The 18698-nt window shown below is 44.8% G+C and overlaps 16 non-coding genes across 16 annotated transcripts; all 16 read left to right on the plus strand.

The window, feature by feature from the left end:
• The first annotated feature begins 4845 nt into the window (after positions 1-4845).
• Positions 4846-4916, plus strand: trnag-gcc (transfer RNA glycine (anticodon GCC)). Its single transcript has one exon. It is a non-coding gene; the product is annotated as a tRNA-Gly (tRNA).
• A 798-nt stretch (positions 4917-5714) lies between these two features.
• trnad-guc (transfer RNA aspartic acid (anticodon GUC)) lies at positions 5715-5786 on the plus strand. Its single transcript has one exon. It is a non-coding gene; the product is annotated as a tRNA-Asp (tRNA).
• A 982-nt stretch (positions 5787-6768) lies between these two features.
• On the plus strand, positions 6769-6839 carry trnag-gcc (transfer RNA glycine (anticodon GCC)). The gene has a single exon. It is a non-coding gene; the product is annotated as a tRNA-Gly (tRNA).
• A 798-nt stretch (positions 6840-7637) lies between these two features.
• Positions 7638-7709, plus strand: trnad-guc (transfer RNA aspartic acid (anticodon GUC)). The gene has a single exon. It is a non-coding gene; the product is annotated as a tRNA-Asp (tRNA).
• Positions 7710-8691: 982 nt separating this feature from the next.
• Positions 8692-8762, plus strand: trnag-gcc (transfer RNA glycine (anticodon GCC)). The gene has a single exon. It is a non-coding gene; the product is annotated as a tRNA-Gly (tRNA).
• A 798-nt stretch (positions 8763-9560) lies between these two features.
• On the plus strand, positions 9561-9632 carry trnad-guc (transfer RNA aspartic acid (anticodon GUC)). The gene has a single exon. It is a non-coding gene; the product is annotated as a tRNA-Asp (tRNA).
• A 982-nt stretch (positions 9633-10614) lies between these two features.
• Positions 10615-10685, plus strand: trnag-gcc (transfer RNA glycine (anticodon GCC)). Its single transcript has one exon. It is a non-coding gene; the product is annotated as a tRNA-Gly (tRNA).
• A 671-nt stretch (positions 10686-11356) lies between these two features.
• On the plus strand, positions 11357-11427 carry trnag-gcc (transfer RNA glycine (anticodon GCC)). The gene has a single exon. It is a non-coding gene; the product is annotated as a tRNA-Gly (tRNA).
• A 671-nt stretch (positions 11428-12098) lies between these two features.
• Positions 12099-12169, plus strand: trnag-gcc (transfer RNA glycine (anticodon GCC)). Its single transcript has one exon. It is a non-coding gene; the product is annotated as a tRNA-Gly (tRNA).
• A 671-nt stretch (positions 12170-12840) lies between these two features.
• trnag-gcc (transfer RNA glycine (anticodon GCC)) lies at positions 12841-12911 on the plus strand. Its single transcript has one exon. It is a non-coding gene; the product is annotated as a tRNA-Gly (tRNA).
• A 671-nt stretch (positions 12912-13582) lies between these two features.
• Positions 13583-13653, plus strand: trnag-gcc (transfer RNA glycine (anticodon GCC)). Its single transcript has one exon. It is a non-coding gene; the product is annotated as a tRNA-Gly (tRNA).
• Positions 13654-14451: 798 nt separating this feature from the next.
• trnad-guc (transfer RNA aspartic acid (anticodon GUC)) lies at positions 14452-14523 on the plus strand. Its single transcript has one exon. It is a non-coding gene; the product is annotated as a tRNA-Asp (tRNA).
• Positions 14524-15632: 1109 nt separating this feature from the next.
• trnad-guc (transfer RNA aspartic acid (anticodon GUC)) lies at positions 15633-15704 on the plus strand. Its single transcript has one exon. It is a non-coding gene; the product is annotated as a tRNA-Asp (tRNA).
• Positions 15705-16684: 980 nt separating this feature from the next.
• Positions 16685-16755, plus strand: trnag-gcc (transfer RNA glycine (anticodon GCC)). The gene has a single exon. It is a non-coding gene; the product is annotated as a tRNA-Gly (tRNA).
• Positions 16756-17553: 798 nt separating this feature from the next.
• On the plus strand, positions 17554-17625 carry trnad-guc (transfer RNA aspartic acid (anticodon GUC)). The gene has a single exon. It is a non-coding gene; the product is annotated as a tRNA-Asp (tRNA).
• Positions 17626-18607: 982 nt separating this feature from the next.
• trnag-gcc (transfer RNA glycine (anticodon GCC)) lies at positions 18608-18678 on the plus strand. The gene has a single exon. It is a non-coding gene; the product is annotated as a tRNA-Gly (tRNA).
• The last annotated feature ends 20 nt before the right edge of the window (positions 18679-18698 follow it).

Genomic DNA, 18698 nt, shown 5'->3' on the forward strand with positions numbered 1-18698 from the left:
GGCGAACAAACAAACAGATGAACAAATGAACGATCAGCACCTTGGACAGCGCCGCAGCACGTAAGGCACAGACCTGCGGCAAAAGTGCTCAACCTTTACGGTGCGCTTTCCACTCACAGGGTGCTTGCACCCCTTGCAGGACACAACGGTCATATTTTTCTTGCAGTGCGTGTTTGTCTGACACTGCCTCCTTCTCAGCTCTTGTGGATGTTGTGGCTCCACAGGCACCGACGTCAGACTGGCCTTGACACGCAGGTGTTCCTCTGTCAGTTCCTTTGCCGGCTCAAGAATGAGCATGTCTGTCTATGGTCTCTATCTATTTGTATATCCTATCTATCTGTCGCTCTTTGTTAAATTCCCGCACATATGAAGTCTATAAATAGAAACAATAACGAAAATAAAATGACACGCGAAAACAATCCGGGGAAATGTATCGTTTTCAACTGCCGTCAATATGACTCTGGTGGCGGATCTTGTGTGTTTTATTTTAGTTACACATAGGTTTCAGAAAACATACAGGACACATATTTAAGAAAATTCATAGGATGAGAGGCCCGTAGGTTTTATTTAAAAAGAGTTATTTGTAGTCTTTCAGACGGTCTTGACAGTTCTAGTGTTTTAAGCTAGTACTAACTTTGCTGTACAGAACTTACCAGCAAAGGATAGAGACAATATAGGTTGGAAGTAAACATTTGGTAAAAACTATCTACGAAATGGTATTCAACTATTTCTTAAATGAAAACAATACTCACCTAACACTGTGAGGCATGTTGCTTTGCAGACAGGCACTTTATCTGGATGGTCGTTACACAGCAGACTGTACTTCACGGACACGTTCCTGTGCTTTCGTTTGTCCTCGTCCTCGACCTTTTGACGCTGCCGTTTCACCGTTATTACAATCATCAGATGAAGTAAAGCCCTGTCCTGTTCAACCTTTTCAGGTTTGTCATAAAACTTTGAAAAAAATTCATGACCAAGACATCGGGTGTCAGTTTATCTGCATGGCAAAAGCTTGTGGCAGCAGTGTGTGTACATCCTACTGTTGGAATCAATTCGCCACCAGAATAGTGAATTCTCTTAATTTGTTTGCGTTGGTGGTTGTCTTTGTTCAATCAACGTCGTCTCCCACCTGATCAATCAATCAATCAATCAATTTTTATTTGTATAGCGTCAACTCATAACAAATGTTATCTTGAGACACTTTACAAAAAGCAGGTAAAATACCTTACTCTTTGTCTGTTAACATTACAAAAGAGCAGGTAAAAAGACCATACTCATTGTTATGTTACAAAAAGCAGGTAAAAGATCTTACTTATTGCTATGTTACAAAGATCCGGCCTATCCATCATGAGCACTTTAGCAAAGCAGCAAAAGTTACAGTGGTAAGAAAAAACTGCCTTATTAAAAGGCAGAAATCTTCAGCCGGATCATCGGCTCATGACGAAACAGCCTTCACAGGCCTAGACTGCGCCGGGCTTGGAAAGGGATAGGGGGAGAGATGGGATAAGATGCAGGAAGAGGGATAGGGACCAAGGGGGTGGGGGGAGGCAAACCGTCCATCAACAATCCGGTGGGGAGGGGGTGTGGGGGGGGGGGGGGGGGGGGTTGTTCTGGCAGGCCGTCAACCAACGATCTTGAGGAGCCTAAGAGAGCTGAAGAGCTCCCAGGAAAGTAGGTGGTTAGTGACTGAGATTTACAGATAGATACATGCAGTAATATGATGTACTGTATATGCACAGAGAGAGAGAGAGAGAGCGAGAGAGAGAGGAGCTCAAGGTGCCAGTTCCCCCGGTAGTCTAAGCCTATAGCAGCATAACTAAGAGCTGGTCTACACCAGCACCAGCCCTAACTATAAGATTTATCAAAAAGGAAAGTTTTAAGTCTATTCTTAAAAATACAGACTGTGTCTGCCTCCCGGACCCCGGCTGGAAGGCGGTTCCAGAGGAGAGGAGCCCGATAACTGAAGGCTTTACCCCCCATAGTACACTTAGAGACTGTAGGTACCACTAATAGGCCTGCATTCTGGGACCGTAATGTTCTCGAGGGACAGTACGGCACTAGTAGCTCCTTAAGATAAGATGGTGCCTGGCCATTTAGAGCTTTGTAAGTGAGAAGAAGGATCTTGAATTCTATTCTAGACTGTATAGGGAGCCAGTGCAGAGAAGCCAAGACAGGAGTAATGTGGTCCATTTTCCTAGTTCTGGTCAGTACACGAGCTGCAGCGTTCTGGACTAGTTGAAGAGTCTTTAGAGACTTGCCAGAGCACCCTGACAAAAGAGAGTTACAATAATCCAATCTGGAGGTAACAAATGCATGAACTAGTTTTTCTGCATCATTTTGCGACAGGATATTCCTGATCTTGTATATATTACGAAGGTGAAAATAGGCTGTTTTTGAAATTTGCCTGATGTGAGAGCTAAAGGACATATCTTGATCAAATAGAACTCCTAGATTCCTAACAGTGGTGCTAGATGCCAGGCTGACGTCACTAAGGACAGTCAAATCACTAGAAAAAGTCTCTCTGAGGTTCTTAGGGCCTAGCACAATAACTTCAGTCTTGTCTGAGTTAAGTAGCAAAAACATTCTGGTCATCCAGGTCCTAACGTCCTTAAGGCACGTTTCTAGCTGACATAACTGACTGGTGCCATCGGGCTTCATTGATACATAAAGCTGAGTATCATCTGCATAACAATGAAACTGTATGGAGTGTTTCCTCATAATATTTCCCAGAGGAAGCATATATAATGTAAAGAGAATTGGTCCAAGCACTGAACCTTGTGGGACTCCATGGCAAACTTTAGTGTGCATAGAGGACTCATCATTCATACTCAGGTGCTTCACATAGCAAGATATGTGCAGCCTGGTTGTGGGGTGCAGCAAGCTGTTTGGATCTGTGGCTGACTGATGGACCATGTCTGCGTAATCTTGATCCACAAGCTTCAGGCGGTCCTTCTTTCCATGGTGCTTCTGCAGCAAACTGTCAATAGCCACTTTCATGGGTGCTGTCCAGCGTGTGTGGTCCAACACAAAAACTCTTCCGCCAGTTTTTATGGGTCCAGTGCGGGCACTCCTTGGTGAGGAACTCAGAGGCAGCGGCAGGGCATGTGAGATTTCTGGAACACATAAAGCAACAGTTCCTCAGTTGATAATGTTCTTACAGTACAATATGATGCTAAATGATATGTCCAAATCATTATATTTACTTTATGTGAATATATGTTTACACATACTTGTTTTAACATATATATTCTGTACATAGCTTTATTTATACAATATACTGCTTTTTTTTACTCATTGCTTTAAGTCTTATGTATAATTCTTATTTTACTCATATTTATATTCCTGTTTTTCCTACTGCTATATGGTGAGCAACTGTAATGTTCTAATTTCCTGTCAGTCGACAGCATTTTTTTCAGAAGCTGGCTTCCAACACACCAAACTAGGGGAGCTGCCACTCCAACTCAGCACTTGAGACCACTTAGCCACAGTGACCTCTTAAGAGTTCTTTTCTTAGCAACAATGTCAAACTCACACAAAGTCCAAGTTGACAGTAAACTGCAGTCACTGGAAATGAAAAAGGATTGTGTCCAGGCTCACCTTGAGCCAGACATGTAAAATAATTGCAGTTTTTACCCGATGAAGACACTGGATGAAAAGTCAGAAGATCACCAAAGAAGGATTATGAATGACTTTGAAGGGGAACAGTAGAGTGCTTACCAAATTTGGCAAACAATCCACCCAAGTGCTGTGGAGACCTCATGGTGGCGCTGTGTGCGCGTGTCTACTACCCATCAGGATTTTGACTTGGTCTTACAATGTTAGAAAGTGCAGATATGATACTGCTACAGTATCCCCCGACGGGGAGAAATATTCTTTCTACCAGCAGTCCCATTACTTGCCACCTAAGAAAGGGGCTTCACGCTAGCCCTACTCTCAAGCTGAGGTGAGGTGAGGAAAAGTTAACTCTCTGGACCTCTAAGGAGGGAAAATTAAGGAAATGGGCCAAGGAGATGAATTTATAGATGTCATCCTAAAATCTCCATAATGGCCAAAAGTATATTACATCCGTAGTGATAAGGACTACCATAGAGAAGGAACGGGAAAAGTTAAGGAAGTTAAGGACTACTATACAGGGCTCTCGCGCGGGAGGCCCAGGTTCGATTCCCGGCCAATGCAGCCAGGATTTTGACTTGGTCTTACAATGTTAGAAAGTGCAGATATGATACTGCTACAAAGGATCAACTGTTGTCTGTTGCGCTCATTGTGAATCACGACACTTGAAGTTGAACAACAGGATCTGTTGCTGTTTTTTGTGCCAGAGACACAGACAAACTTGTGCAGTGCATCACAGCTCAGGACACTTGAAGTCTAACAACTCTATGAAAAACATTTTTCCAAGACTCTGTACATTGTTACAACAAGAAGCTCCCTGTTCAGTCGACAGCATTTTTTTCAGAAGCTGGCTTCCAACGCACCAAACTAGGGGAGCTGCCACTCCAACTCAACACTTGAGACCACTTAGCCACAGTGACCTCTTAAGAGTTCTTTTCTTAGCAAAAATGTCAAACTCACACAAAGTCCAAGTTGACAGTAAACTGCAGTCACTGGAAATGAAAAAGGATTGTGTCCAGGCTCACCTTGAACCAGACATGTAAAATAATTGCAGTTTTTACCCGATGAAGACACTGGATGAAAAGTCAGAAGATCACCAAAGGGATTATGAATGACTTTGAAGGGGAACAGGAGAGTGCTTACCAAATTTGGCAAACAATCCACCCAAGTGCTGTGGAGACCTCATGGTGGCGCTGTGTGCGCGTGTCTACTACCCATCATGCCTTGTGTCGAGCATTGGTGGTTCAGTGGTAGAATTCTCGCCTGCCACGCGGGAGGCCCGGGTTCGATTCCCGGCCAATGCAGCCAGGATTTTGACTTGGTCTTACAATGTTAGAAAGTGCAGATATGATACTGCTACAAAGGATCAACTGTTGTCTGTTGCGCTCATTGTGAATCATGACACTTGAAGTTGAACAACAGGATCTGTTGCTGTTTTTTGTGCCAGAGACACAGACAAACTTGTGCAGTGCATCACAGCTCAGGACACTTGAAGTCTAACAACTCTATGAAAAACATTTTTCCAAGACTCTGTACATTGTTACAACAAGAAGCTCCCTGTTCAGTCGACAGCATTTTTTTCAGAAGCTGGCTTCCAACGCACCAAACTAGGGGAGCTGCCACTCCAACTCAGCACTTGAGACCACTTAGCCACAGTGACCTCTTAAGAGTTCTTTTCTTAGCAACAATGTCAAACTCACACAAAGTCCAAGTTGACAGTAAACTGCAGTCACTGGAAATGAAAAAGGATTGTGTCCAGGCTCACCTTGAACCAGACATGTAAAATAATTGCAGTTTTTACCCGATGAAGACACTGGATGAAAAGTCAGAAGATCACCAAAGGGATTATGAATGACTTTGAAGGGGAACAGGAGAGTGCTTACCAAATTTGGCAAACAATCCACCCAAGTGCTGTGGAGACCTCATGGTGGCGCTGTATGCGCGTGTCTGCTACCCATCGTGCCTTGTGTTGAGCATTGGTGGTTCAGTGGTAGAATTGGTTGGACGTTGGACATGCTTTCCTCAGGTTCTCTGTATAGTCCTGGTAAATACTGGAATGCTGCCATCAGCCTGTTCACGAGCCAAAAGCAGCACCACAGAAGTCCTCGTTAGTATAGTGGACAGTATCTCCGCCTGTCACGCGGAAGACCGGGGTTCGATTCCCCGACGGGGAGAAATATTCTTTCTACCAGCAGTCCCATTACTTTCCACCTAAGAAAGGGGCTTCACGCTAGCCCTACTCTCAAGCTGAGGTGAGGTGAGGAAAAGTTAACTCTCTGGACCTCTAAGGAGGGAAAATTAAGGAAATGGGCCAAAGAGATGAATTTATAGATGTCATCCTAAAATCTCCATAATGGCCAAAAGTATATTACATCCGTAGTGATAAGGACTACCATAGAGAACGAACGGGAAAAGTTAAGGAAGTTAAGGAGTACTATACAGGGCTCTCGCGCGGGAGGCCTGGGTTCGATTCCCGGCCAATGCAGCCAGGATTTTGACTTGGTCTTACAATGTTAGAAAGTGCAGATATGATACTGCTACAAAGGATCAACTGTTGTCTGTTGCGCTCATTGTGAATCATGACACTTGAAGTTGAACAACAGGATCTGTTGCTGTTTTTTGTGCCAGAGACACAGACAAACTTGTGCAGTGCATCACAGCTCAGGACACTTGAAGTCTAACAACTCTATGAAAAACATTTTTCCAAGACTCTGTACATTGTTACAACAAGAAGCTCCCTGTTCAGTCGACAGCATTTTTTTCAGAAGCTGGCTTCCAACGCACCAAACTAGGGGAGCTGCCACTCCAACTCAGCACTTGAGACCACTTAGCCACAGTGACCTCTTAAGAGTTCTTTTCTTAGCAAAAATGTCAAACTCACACAAAGTCCAAGTTGACAGTAAACTGCAGTCACTGGAAATGAAAAAGGATTGTGTCCAGGCTCACCTTGAACCAGACATGTAAAATAATTGCAGTTTTTACCTGATGAAGACACTGGATGAAAAGTCAGAAGATCACCAAAGAAGGATTATGAATGACTTTGAAGGGGAACAGGAGAGTGCTTACCAAATTTGGCAAACAATCCACCCAAGTGCTGTGGAGACCTCATGGTGGCGCTGTGTGCGCGTGTCTGCTACCCATCATGCCTTGTGTCAAGCATTGGTGGTTCAGTGGTAGAATTCTCGCCTGCCACGCGGGAGGCCCGGGTTCGATTCCCGGCCAATGCAGCCAGGATTTTGACTTGGTCTTACAATGTTAGAAAGTGCAGATATGATACTGCTACAAAGGATCAACTGTTGTCTGTTGCGCTCATTGTGAATCATGACACTTGAAGTTGAACAACAGGATCTGTTGCTGTTTTTTGTGCCAGAGACACAGACAAACTTGTGCAGTGCATCACAGCTCAGGACACTTGAAGTCTAACAACTCTATGAAAAACATTTTTCCAAGACTCTGTACATTGTTACAACAAGAAGCTCCCTGTTCAGTCGACAGCATTTTTTTCAGAAGCTGGCTTCCAACGCACCAAACTAGGGGAGCTGCCACTCCAACTCAGCACTTGAGACCACTTAGCCACAGTGACCTCTTAAGAGTTCTTTTCTTAGCAACAATGTCAAACTCACACAAAGTCCAAGTTGACAGTAAACTGCAGTCACTGGAAATGAAAAAGGATTGTGTCCAGGCTCACCTTGAACCAGACATGTAAAATAATTGCAGTTTTTACCCGATGAAGACACTGGATGAAAAGTCAGAAGATCACCAAAGGGATTATGAATGACTTTGAAGGGGAACAGGAGAGTGCTTACCAAATTTGGCAAACAATCCACCCAAGTGCTGTGGAGACCTCATGGTGGCGCTGTATGCGCGTGTCTGCTACCCATCGTGCCTTGTGTTGAGCATTGGTGGTTCAGTGGTAGAATTGGTTGGACGTTGGACATGCTTTCCTCAGGTTCTCTGTATAGTCCTGGTAAATACTGGAATGCTGCCATCAGCCTGTTCACGAGCCAAAAGCAGCACCACAGAAGTCCTCGTTAGTATAGTGGACAGTATCTCCGCCTGTCACGCGGAAGACCGGGGTTCGATTCCCCGACGGGGAGAAATATTCTTTCTACCAGCAGTCCCATTACTTTCCACCTAAGAAAGGGGCTTCACGCTAGCCCTACTCTCAAGCTGAGGTGAGGTGAGGAAAAGTTAACTCTCTGGACCTCTAAGGAGGGAAAATTAAGGAAATGGGCCAAAGAGATGAATTTATAGATGTCATCCTAAAATCTCCATAATGGCCAAAAGTATATTACATCCGTAGTGATAAGGACTACCATAGAGAACGAACGGGAAAAGTTAAGGAAGTTAAGGAGTACTATACAGGGCTCTCGCGCGGGAGGCCTGGGTTCGATTCCCGGCCAATGCAGCCAGGATTTTGACTTGGTCTTACAATGTTAGAAAGTGCAGATATGATACTGCTACAAAGGATCAACTGTTGTCTGTTGCGCTCATTGTGAATCATGACACTTGAAGTTGAACAACAGGATCTGTTGCTGTTTTTTGTGCCAGAGACACAGACAAACTTGTGCAGTGCATCACAGCTCAGGACACTTGAAGTCTAACAACTCTATGAAAAACATTTTTCCAAGACTCTGTACATTGTTACAACAAGAAGCTCCCTGTTCAGTCGACAGCATTTTTTTCAGAAGCTGGCTTCCAACGCACCAAACTAGGGGAGCTGCCACTCCAACTCAGCACTTGAGACCACTTAGCCACAGTGACCTCTTAAGAGTTCTTTTCTTAGCAAAAATGTCAAACTCACACAAAGTCCAAGTTGACAGTAAACTGCAGTCACTGGAAATGAAAAAGGATTGTGTCCAGGCTCACCTTGAACCAGACATGTAAAATAATTGCAGTTTTTACCTGATGAAGACACTGGATGAAAAGTCAGAAGATCACCAAAGAAGGATTATGAATGACTTTGAAGGGGAACAGGAGAGTGCTTACCAAATTTGGCAAACAATCCACCCAAGTGCTGTGGAGACCTCATGGTGGCGCTGTGTGCGCGTGTCTGCTACCCATCATGCCTTGTGTCAAGCATTGGTGGTTCAGTGGTAGAATTCTCGCCTGCCACGCGGGAGGCCCGGGTTCGATTCCCGGCCAATGCAGCCAGGATTTTGACTTGGTCTTACAATGTTAGAAAGTGCAGATATGATACTGCTACAAAGGATCAACTGTTGTCTGTTGCGCTCATTGTGAATCATGACACTTGAAGTTGAACAACAGGATCTGTTGCTGTTTTTTGTGCCAGAGACACAGACAAACTTGTGCAGTGCATCACAGCTCAGGACACTTGAAGTCTAACAACTCTATGAAAAACATTTTTCCAAGACTCTGTACATTGTTACAACAAGAAGCTCCCTGTTCAGTCGACAGCATTTTTTTCAGAAGCTGGCTTCCAACGCACCAAACTAGGGGAGCTGCCACTCCAACTCAGCACTTGAGACCACTTAGCCACAGTGACCTCTTAAGAGTTCTTTTCTTAGCAACAATGTCAAACTCACACAAAGTCCAAGTTGACAGTAAACTGCAGTCACTGGAAATGAAAAAGGATTGTGTCCAGGCTCACCTTGAACCAGACATGTAAAATAATTGCAGTTTTTACCCGATGAAGACACTGGATGAAAAGTCAGAAGATCACCAAAGGGATTATGAATGACTTTGAAGGGGAACAGGAGAGTGCTTACCAAATTTGGCAAACAATCCACCCAAGTGCTGTGGAGACCTCATGGTGGCGCTGTATGCGCGTGTCTGCTACCCATCGTGCCTTGTGTTGAGCATTGGTGGTTCAGTGGTAGAATTGGTTGGACGTTGGACATGCTTTCCTCAGGTTCTCTGTATAGTCCTGGTAAATACTGGAATGCTGCCATCAGCCTGTTCACGAGCCAAAAGCAGCACCACAGAAGTCCTCGTTAGTATAGTGGACAGTATCTCCGCCTGTCACGCGGAAGACCGGGGTTCGATTCCCCGACGGGGAGAAATATTCTTTCTACCAGCAGTCCCATTACTTTCCACCTAAGAAAGGGGCTTCACGCTAGCCCTACTCTCAAGCTGAGGTGAGGTGAGGAAAAGTTAACTCTCTGGACCTCTAAGGAGGGAAAATTAAGGAAATGGGCCAAAGAGATGAATTTATAGATGTCATCCTAAAATCTCCATAATGGCCAAAAGTATATTACATCCGTAGTGATAAGGACTACCATAGAGAACGAACGGGAAAAGTTAAGGAAGTTAAGGAGTACTATACAGGGCTCTCGCACGGGAGGCCTGGGTTCGATTCCCGGCCAATGCAGCCAGGATTTTGACTTGGTCTTACAATGTTAGAAAGTGCAGATATGATACTGCTACAAAGGATCAACTGTTGTCTGTTGCGCTCATTGTGAATCATGACACTTGAAGTTGAACAACAGGATCTGTTGCTGTTTTTTGTGCCAGAGACACAGACAAACTTGTGCAGTGCATCACAGCTCAGGACACTTGAAGTCTAACAACTCTATGAAAAACATTTTTCCAAGACTCTGTACATTGTTACAACAAGAAGCTCCCTGTTCAGTCGACAGCATTTTTTTCAGAAGCTGGCTTCCAACGCACCAAACTAGGGGAGCTGCCACTCCAACTCAGCACTTGAGACCACTTAGCCACAGTGACCTCTTAAGAGTTCTTTTCTTAGCAAAAATGTCAAACTCACACAAAGTCCAAGTTGACAGTAAACTGCAGTCACTGGAAATGAAAAAGGATTGTGTCCAGGCTCACCTTGAACCAGACATGTAAAATAATTGCAGTTTTTACCTGATGAAGACACTGGATGAAAAGTCAGAAGATCACCAAAGAAGGATTATGAATGACTTTGAAGGGGAACAGGAGAGTGCTTACCAAATTTGGCAAACAATCCACCCAAGTGCTGTGGAGACCTCATGGTGGCGCTGTGTGCGCGTGTCTGCTACCCATCATGCCTTGTGTCAAGCATTGGTGGTTCAGTGGTAGAATTCTCGCCTGCCACGCGGGAGGCCCGGGTTCGATTCCCGGCCAATGCAGCCAGGATTTTGACTTGGTCTTACAATGTTAGAAAGTGCAGATATGATACTGCTACAAAGGATCAACTGTTGTCTGTTGCGCTCATTGTGAATCATGACACTTGAAGTTGAACAACAGGATCTGTTGCTGTTTTTTGTGCCAGAGACACAGACAAACTTGTGCAGTGCATCACAGCTCAGGACACTTGAAGTCTAACAACTCTATGAAAAACATTTTTCCAAGAATCTGTACATTGTTACAACAAGAAGCTCCCTGTTCAGTCGACAGCATTTTTTTCAGAAGCTGGCTTCCAACGCACCAAACTAGGGGAGCTGCCACTCCAACTCAGCACTTGAGACCACTTAGCCACAGTGACCTCTTAAGAGTTCTTTTCTTAGCAAAAATGTCAAACTCACACAAAGTCCAAGTTGACAGTAAACTGCAGTCACTGGAAATGAAAAAGGATTGTGTCCAGGCTCACCTTGAACCAGACATGTAAAATAATTGCAGTTTTTACCTGATGAAGACACTGGATGAAAAGTCAGAAGATCACCAAAGAAGGATTATGAATGACTTTGAAGGGGAACAGGAGAGTGCTTACCAAATTTGGCAAACAATCCACCCAAGTGCTGTGGAGACCTCATGGTGGCGCTGTGTGCGCGCGTCTGCTACCCATCATGCCTTGTGTCAAGCATTGGTGGTTCAGTGGTAGAATTCTCGCCTGCCACGCGGGAGGCCCGGGTTCGATTCCTGGCCAATGCAGCCAGGATTTTGACTTGGTCTTACAATGTTAGAAAGTGCAGATATGATACTGCTACAAAGGATCAACTGTTGTCTGTTGCGCTCATTGTGAATCATGACACTTGAAGTTGAACAACAGGATCTGTTGCTGTTTTTTGTGCCAGAGACACAGACAAACTTGTGCAGTGCATCACAGCTCAGGACACTTGAAGTCTAACAACTCTACGAAAAACATTTTTCCAAGAATCTGTACATTGTTACAACAAGAAGCTCCCTGTTCAGTCGACAGCATTTTTTTCAGAAGCTGGCTTCCAACGCACCAAACTAGGGGAGCTGCCACTCCAACTCAGCACTTGAGACCACTTAGCCACAGTGACCTCTTAAGAGTTCTTTTCTTAGCAAAAATGTCAAACTCACACAAAGTCCAAGTTGACAGTAAACTGCAGTCACTGGAAATGAAAAAGGATTGTGTCCAGGCTCACCTTGAACCAGACATGTAAAATAATTGCAGTTTTTACCTGATGAAGACACTGGATGAAAAGTCAGAAGATCACCAAAGAAGGATTATGAATGACTTTGAAGGGGAACAGGAGAGTGCTTACCAAATTTGGAAAACAATCCACCCAAGTGCTGTGGAGACCTCATGGTGGCGCTGTGTGCGCGCGTCTGCTACCCATCATGCCTTGTGTCAAGCATTGGTGGTTCAGTGGTAGAATTCTTGCCTGCCACGCGGGAGGCCCGGGTTCGATTCCTGGCCAATGCAGCCAGGATTTTGACTTGGTCTTACAATGTTAGAAAGTGCAGATATGATACTGCTACAAAGGATCAACTGTTGTCTGTTGCGCTCATTGTGAATCACGACACTTGAAGTTGAACAACGGGATCTGTTGCTGTTTTTTGTGCCAGAGACACAGACAAACTTGTGCAGTGCATCACAGCTCAGGACACTTGAAGTCTAACAACTCTATGAAAAACATTTTTCCAAGAATCTGTACATTGTTACAACAAGAAGCTCCCTGTTCAGTCGACAGCATTTTTTTCAGAAGCTGGCTTCCAACGCACCAAACTAGGGGAGCTGCCACTCCAACTCAGCACTTGAGACCACTTAGCCACAGTGACCTCTTAAGAGTTCTTTTCTTAGCAAAAATGTCAAACTCACACAAAGTCCAAGTTGACAGTAAACTGCAGTCACTGGAAATGAAAAAGGATTGTGTCCAGGCTCACCTTGAACCAGACATGTAAAATAATTGCAGTTTTTACCTGATGAAGACACTGGATGAAAAGTCAGAAGATCACCAAAGAAGGATTATGAATGACTTTGAAGGGGAACAGGAGAGTGCTTACCAAATTTGGCAAACAATCCACCCAAGTGCTGTGGAGACCTCATGGTGGCGCTGTGTGCGCGCGTCTGCTACCCATCATGCCTTGTGTCAAGCATTGGTGGTTCAGTGGTAGAATTCTCGCCTGCCACGCGGGAGGCCCGGGTTCGATTCCTGGCCAATGCAGCCAGGATTTTGACTTGGTCTTACAATGTTAGAAAGTGCAGATATGATACTGCTACAAAGGATCAACTGTTGTCTGTTGCGCTCATTGTGAATCATGACACTTGAAGTTGAACAACAGGATCTGTTGCTGTTTTTTGTGCCAGAGACACAGACAAACTTGTGCAGTGCATCACAGCTCAGGACACTTGAAGTCTAACAACTCTATGAAAAACATTTTTCCAAGACTCTGTACATTGTTACAACAAGAAGCTCCCTGTTCAGTCGACAGCATTTTTTTCAGAAGCTGGCTTCCAACGCACCAAACTAGGGGAGCTGCCACTCCAACTCAGCACTTGAGACCACTTAGCCACAGTGACCTCTTAAGAGTTCTTTTCTTAGCAAAAATGTCAAACTCACACAAAGTCCAAGTTGACAGTAAACTGCAGTCACTGGAAATGAAAAAGGATTGTGTCCAGGCTCACCTTGAACCAGACATGTAAAATAATTGCAGTTTTTACCTGATGAAGACACTGGATGAAAAGTCAGAAGATCACCAAAGAAGGATTATGAATGACTTTGAAGGGGAACAGGAGAGTGCTTACCAAATTTGGCAAACAATCCACCCAAGTGCTGTGGAGACCTCATGGTGGCGCTGTGTGCGCGCGTCTGCTACCCATCATGCCTTGTGTCAAGCATTGGTGGTTCAGTGGTAGAATTCTCGCCTGCCACGCGGGAGGTCCGGGTTCGATTCCTGGCCAATGCAGCCAGGATTTTGACTTGGTCTTACAATGTTAGAAAGTGCAGATATGATACTGCTACAAAGGATCAACTGTTGTCTGTTGCGCTCATTGTGAATCATGACACTTGAAGTTGAACAACAGGATCTGTTGCTGTTTTTTGTGCCAGAGACACAGACAAACTTGTGCAGTGCATCACAGCTCAGGACACTTGAAGTCTAACAACTCTATGAAAAACATTTTTCCAAGACTCTGTACATTGTTACAACAAGAAGCTCCCTGTTCAGTCGACAGCATTTTTTTCAGAAGCTGGCTTCCAACGCACCAAACTAGGGGAGCTGCCACTCCAACTCAGCACTTGAGACCACTTAGCCACAGTGACCTCTTAAGAGTTCTTTTCTTAGCAACAATGTCAAACTCACACAAAGTCCAAGTTGACAGTAAACTGCAGTCACTGGAAATGAAAAAGGATTGTGTCCAGGCTCACCTTGAACCAGACATGTAAAATAATTGCAGTTTTTACCCGATGAAGACACTGGATGAAAAGTCAGAAGATCACCAAAGGGATTATGAATGACTTTGAAGGGGAACAGGAGAGTGCTTACCAAATTTGGCAAACAATCCACCCAAGTGCTGTGGAGACCTCATGGTGGCGCTGTATGCGCGTGTCTGCTACCCATCGTGCCTTGTGTTGAGCATTGGTGGTTCAGTGGTAGAATTGGTTGGACGTTGGACATGCTTTCCTCAGGTTCTCTGTATAGTCCTGGTAAATACTGGAATGCTGCCATCAGCCTGTTCACGAGCCAAAAGCAGCACCACAGAAGTCCTCGTTAGTATAGTGGACAGTATCTCCGCCTGTCACGCGGAAGACCGGGGTTCGATTCCCCGACGGGGAGAAATATTCTTTCTACCAGCAGTCCCATTACTTTCCACCTAAGAAAGGGGCTTCACGCTAGCCCTACTCTCAAGCTGAGGTGAGGTGAGGAAAAGTTAACTCTCTGGACCTCTAAGGAGGGAAAATTAAGGAAATGGGCCAAAGAGATGAATTTATAGATGTCATCCTAAAATCTCCATAATGGCCAAAAGTATATTACATCCGTAGTGATAAGGACTACCATAGAGAACGAACGGGAAAAGTTAAGGAAGTTAAGGACTACTATACAGGGCTCTCGCACGGGAGGCCTGGGTTCGATTCCCGGCCAATGCAGCCAGGATTTTGACTTGGTCTTACAATGTTAGAAAGTGCAGATATGATACTGCTACAAAGGATCAACTGTTGTCTGTTGCGCTCATTGTGAATCATGACACTTGAAGTTGAACAACAGGATCTGTTGCTGTTTTTTGTGCCAGAGACACAGACAAACTTGTGCAGTGCATCACAGCTCAGGACACTTGAAGTCTAACAACTCTATGAAAAACATTTTTCCAAGACTCTGTACATTGTTACAACAAGAAGCTCCCTGTTCAGTCGACAGCATTTTTTTCAGAAGCTGGCTTCCAACGCACCAAACTAGGGGAGCTGCCACTCCAACTCAGCACTTGAGACCACTTAGCCACAGTGACCTCTTAAGAGTTCTTTTCTTAGCAACAATGTCAAACTCACACAAAGTCCAAGTTGACAGTAAACTGCAGTCACTGGAAATGAAAAAGGATTGTGTCCAGGCTCACCTTGAACCAGACATGTAAAATAATTGCAGTTTTTACCCGATGAAGACACTGGATGAAAAGTCAGAAGATCACCAAAGGGATTATGAATGACTTTGAAGGGGAACAGGAGAGTGCTTACCAAATTTGGCAAACAATCCACCCAAGTGCTGTGGAGACCTCATGGTGGCGCTGTGTGCGCGTGTCTGCTACCCATCGTGCCTTGTGTTGAGCATTGGTGGTTCAGTGGTAGAATTGGTTGGACGTTGGACATGCTTTCCTCAGGTTCTCTGTATAGTCCTGGTAAATACTGGAATGCTGCCATCAGCCTGTTCACGAGCCAAAAGCAGCACCACAGAAGTCCTCGTTAGTATAGTGGACAGTATCTCCGCCTGTCACGCGGAAGACCGGGGTTCGATTCCCCGACGGGGAGAAATATTCTTTCTACCAGCAGTCCCATTACTTTCCACCTAAGAAAGGGGCTTCACGCTAGCCCTACTCTCAAGCTGAGGTGAGGTGAGGAAAAGTTAACTCTCTGGACCTCTAAGGAGGGAAAATTAAGGAAATGGGCCAAAGAGATGAATTTATAGATGTCATCCTAAAATCTCCATAATGGCCAAAAGTATATTACATCCGTAGTGATAAGGACTACCATAGAGAACGAACGGGAAAAGTTAAGGAAGTTAAGGACTACTATACAGGGCTCTCGCACGGGAGGCCTGGGTTCGATTCCCGGCCAATGCAGCCAGGATTTTGACTTGGTCTTACAATGTTAGAAAGTGCAGATATGATACTGCTACAAAGGATCAACTGTTGTCTGTTGCGCTCATTGTGAATCATGACACTTGAAGTTGAACAACAGGATCTGTTGCTGTTTTTTGTGCCAGAGACACAGACAAACTTGTGCAGTGCATCACAGCTCAGGACACTTGAAGTCTAACAACTCTATGAAAAACATTTTTCCAAGACTCTGTACATTGTTACAACAAGAAGCTCCCTGTTCAGTCGACAGCATTTTTTTCAGAAGCTGGCTTCCAACGCACCAAACTAGGGGAGCTGCCACTCCAACTCAGCACTTGAGACCACTTAGCCACAGTGACCTCTTAAGAGTTCTTTTCTTAGCAACAATGTCAAACTCACACAAAGTCCAAGTTGACAGTAAACTGCAGTCACTGGAAATGAAAAAGGATTGTGTCCAGGCTCACCTTGAACCAGACATGTAAAATAATTGCAGTTTTTACCCGATGAAGACACTGGATGAAAAGTCAGAAGATCACCAAAGGGATTATGAATGACTTTGAAGGGGAACAGGAGAGTGCTTACCAAATTTGGCAAACAATCCACCCAAGTGCTGTGGAGACCTCATGGTGGCGCTGTGTGCGCGTGTCTACTACCCATCATGCCTTGTGTCGAGCATTGGTGGTTCAGTGGTAGAATTCTCGCCTGCCACGCGGGAGGCCCGGGTTCGATTCCCGGCCAATGCAGCCAGGATTTTGACTTGGTCTTACAATGTTAGAAAGTGCAGATATGATACTGCTACAAAGGATCAACTGTTGTCTGTTGCGCTCATTGTGAATCATGACACTTGAAGTTGAACAACAGGATCTGTTGCTGTTTTTTGTGCCAGAGACACAGACAAACTTGTGCAGTGCATCACAGCTCAGGACACTTGAAGTCTAACAACTCTATGAAAAACATTTTTCCAAGACTCTGTACATTGTTACAACAAGAAGCTCCCTGTTCAGTCGACAGCATTTTTTTCAGAAGCTGGCTTCCAACGCACCAAACTAGGGGAGCTGCCACTCCAACTCAGCACTTGAGACCACTTAGCCACAGTGACCTCTTAAGAGTTCTTTTCTTAGCAACAATGTCAAACTCACACAAAGTCCAAGTTGACAGTAAACTGCAGTCACTGGAAATGAAAAAGGATTGTGTCCAGGCTCACCTTGAACCAGACATGTAAAATAATTGCAGTTTTTACCCGATGAAGACACTGGATGAAAAGTCAGAAGATCACCAAAGGGATTATGAATGACTTTGAAGGGGAACAGGAGAGTGCTTACCAAATTTGGCAAACAATCCACCCAAGTGCTGTGGAGACCTCATGGTGGCGCTGTATGCGCGTGTCTGCTACCCATCGTGCCTTGTGTTGAGCATTGGTGGTTCAGTGGTAGAATTGGTTGGACGTTGGACATGCTTTCCTCAGGTTCTCTGTATAGTCCTGGTAAATACTGGAATGCTGCCATCAGCCTGTTCACGAGCCAAAAGCAGCACCACAGAAGTCCTCGTTAGTATAGTGGACAGTATCTCCGCCTGTCACGCGGAAGACCGGGGTTCGATTCCCCGACGGGGAGAAATATTCTTTCTACCAGCAGTCCCATTACTTTCCACCTAAGAAAGGGGCTTCACGCTAGCCCTACTCTCAAGCTGAGGTGAGGTGAGGAAAAGTTAACTCTCTGGACCTCTAAGGAGGGAAAATTAAGGAAATGGGCCAAAGAGATGAATTTATAGATGTCATCCTAAAATCTCCATAATGGCCAAAAGTATATTACATCCGTAGTGATAAGGACTACCATAGAGAACGAACGGGAAAAGTTAAGGAAGTTAAGGAGTACTATACAGGGCTCTCGCGCGGGAGGCCTGGGTTCGATTCCCGGCCAATGCAGCCAGGATTTTGACTTGGTCTTACAATGTTAGAAAGTGCAGATATGATACTGCTACAAAGGATCAACTGTTGTCTGTTGCGCTCATTGTGAATCATGACACTTGAAGTTGAACAACAGGATCTGTTGCTGTTTTTTGTGCCAGAGACACAGACAAACTTGTGCAGTGCATCACAGCTCAGGACACTTGAAGTCTAACAACTCTATGAAAATTTTTTTTCCAAGACTCTGTACATTGTTACAACAAGAAGCTCCCTGTTCAGTCGACAGCATTTTTTTCAGAAGCTGGCTTCCAACGCACCAAACTAGGGGAGCTGCCACTCCAACTCAGCACTTGAGACCACTTAGCCACAGTGACCTCTTAAGAGTTATTTTCTTAGCAAAAATGTCAAACTCACACAAAGTCCAAGTTGACAGTAAACTGCAGTCACTGGAAATGAAAAAGGATTGTGTCCAGGCTCACCTTGAACCAGACATGTAAAATAATTGCAGTTTTTACCTGATGAAGACACTGGATGAAAAGTCAGAAGATCACCAAAGAAGGATTATGAATGACTTTGAAGGGGAACAGGAGAGTGCTTACCAAATTTGGCAAACAATCCACCCAAGTGCTGTGGAGACCTCATGGTGGCGCTGTGTGCGCGCGTCTGCTACCCATCATGCCTTGTGTCGAGCATTGGTGGTTCAGTGGTAGAATTCTCGCCTGCCACGCGGGAGGCCCGGGTTCGATTCCCGGCCAATGCAGCCAGGATTTTGACTTGGTC

This window comes from Labrus mixtus, chromosome 10 (genome assembly GCF_963584025.1).
Source record: "Labrus mixtus chromosome 10, fLabMix1.1, whole genome shotgun sequence".
NCBI lineage: Eukaryota > Metazoa > Chordata > Actinopteri > Labriformes > Labridae > Labrus > Labrus mixtus.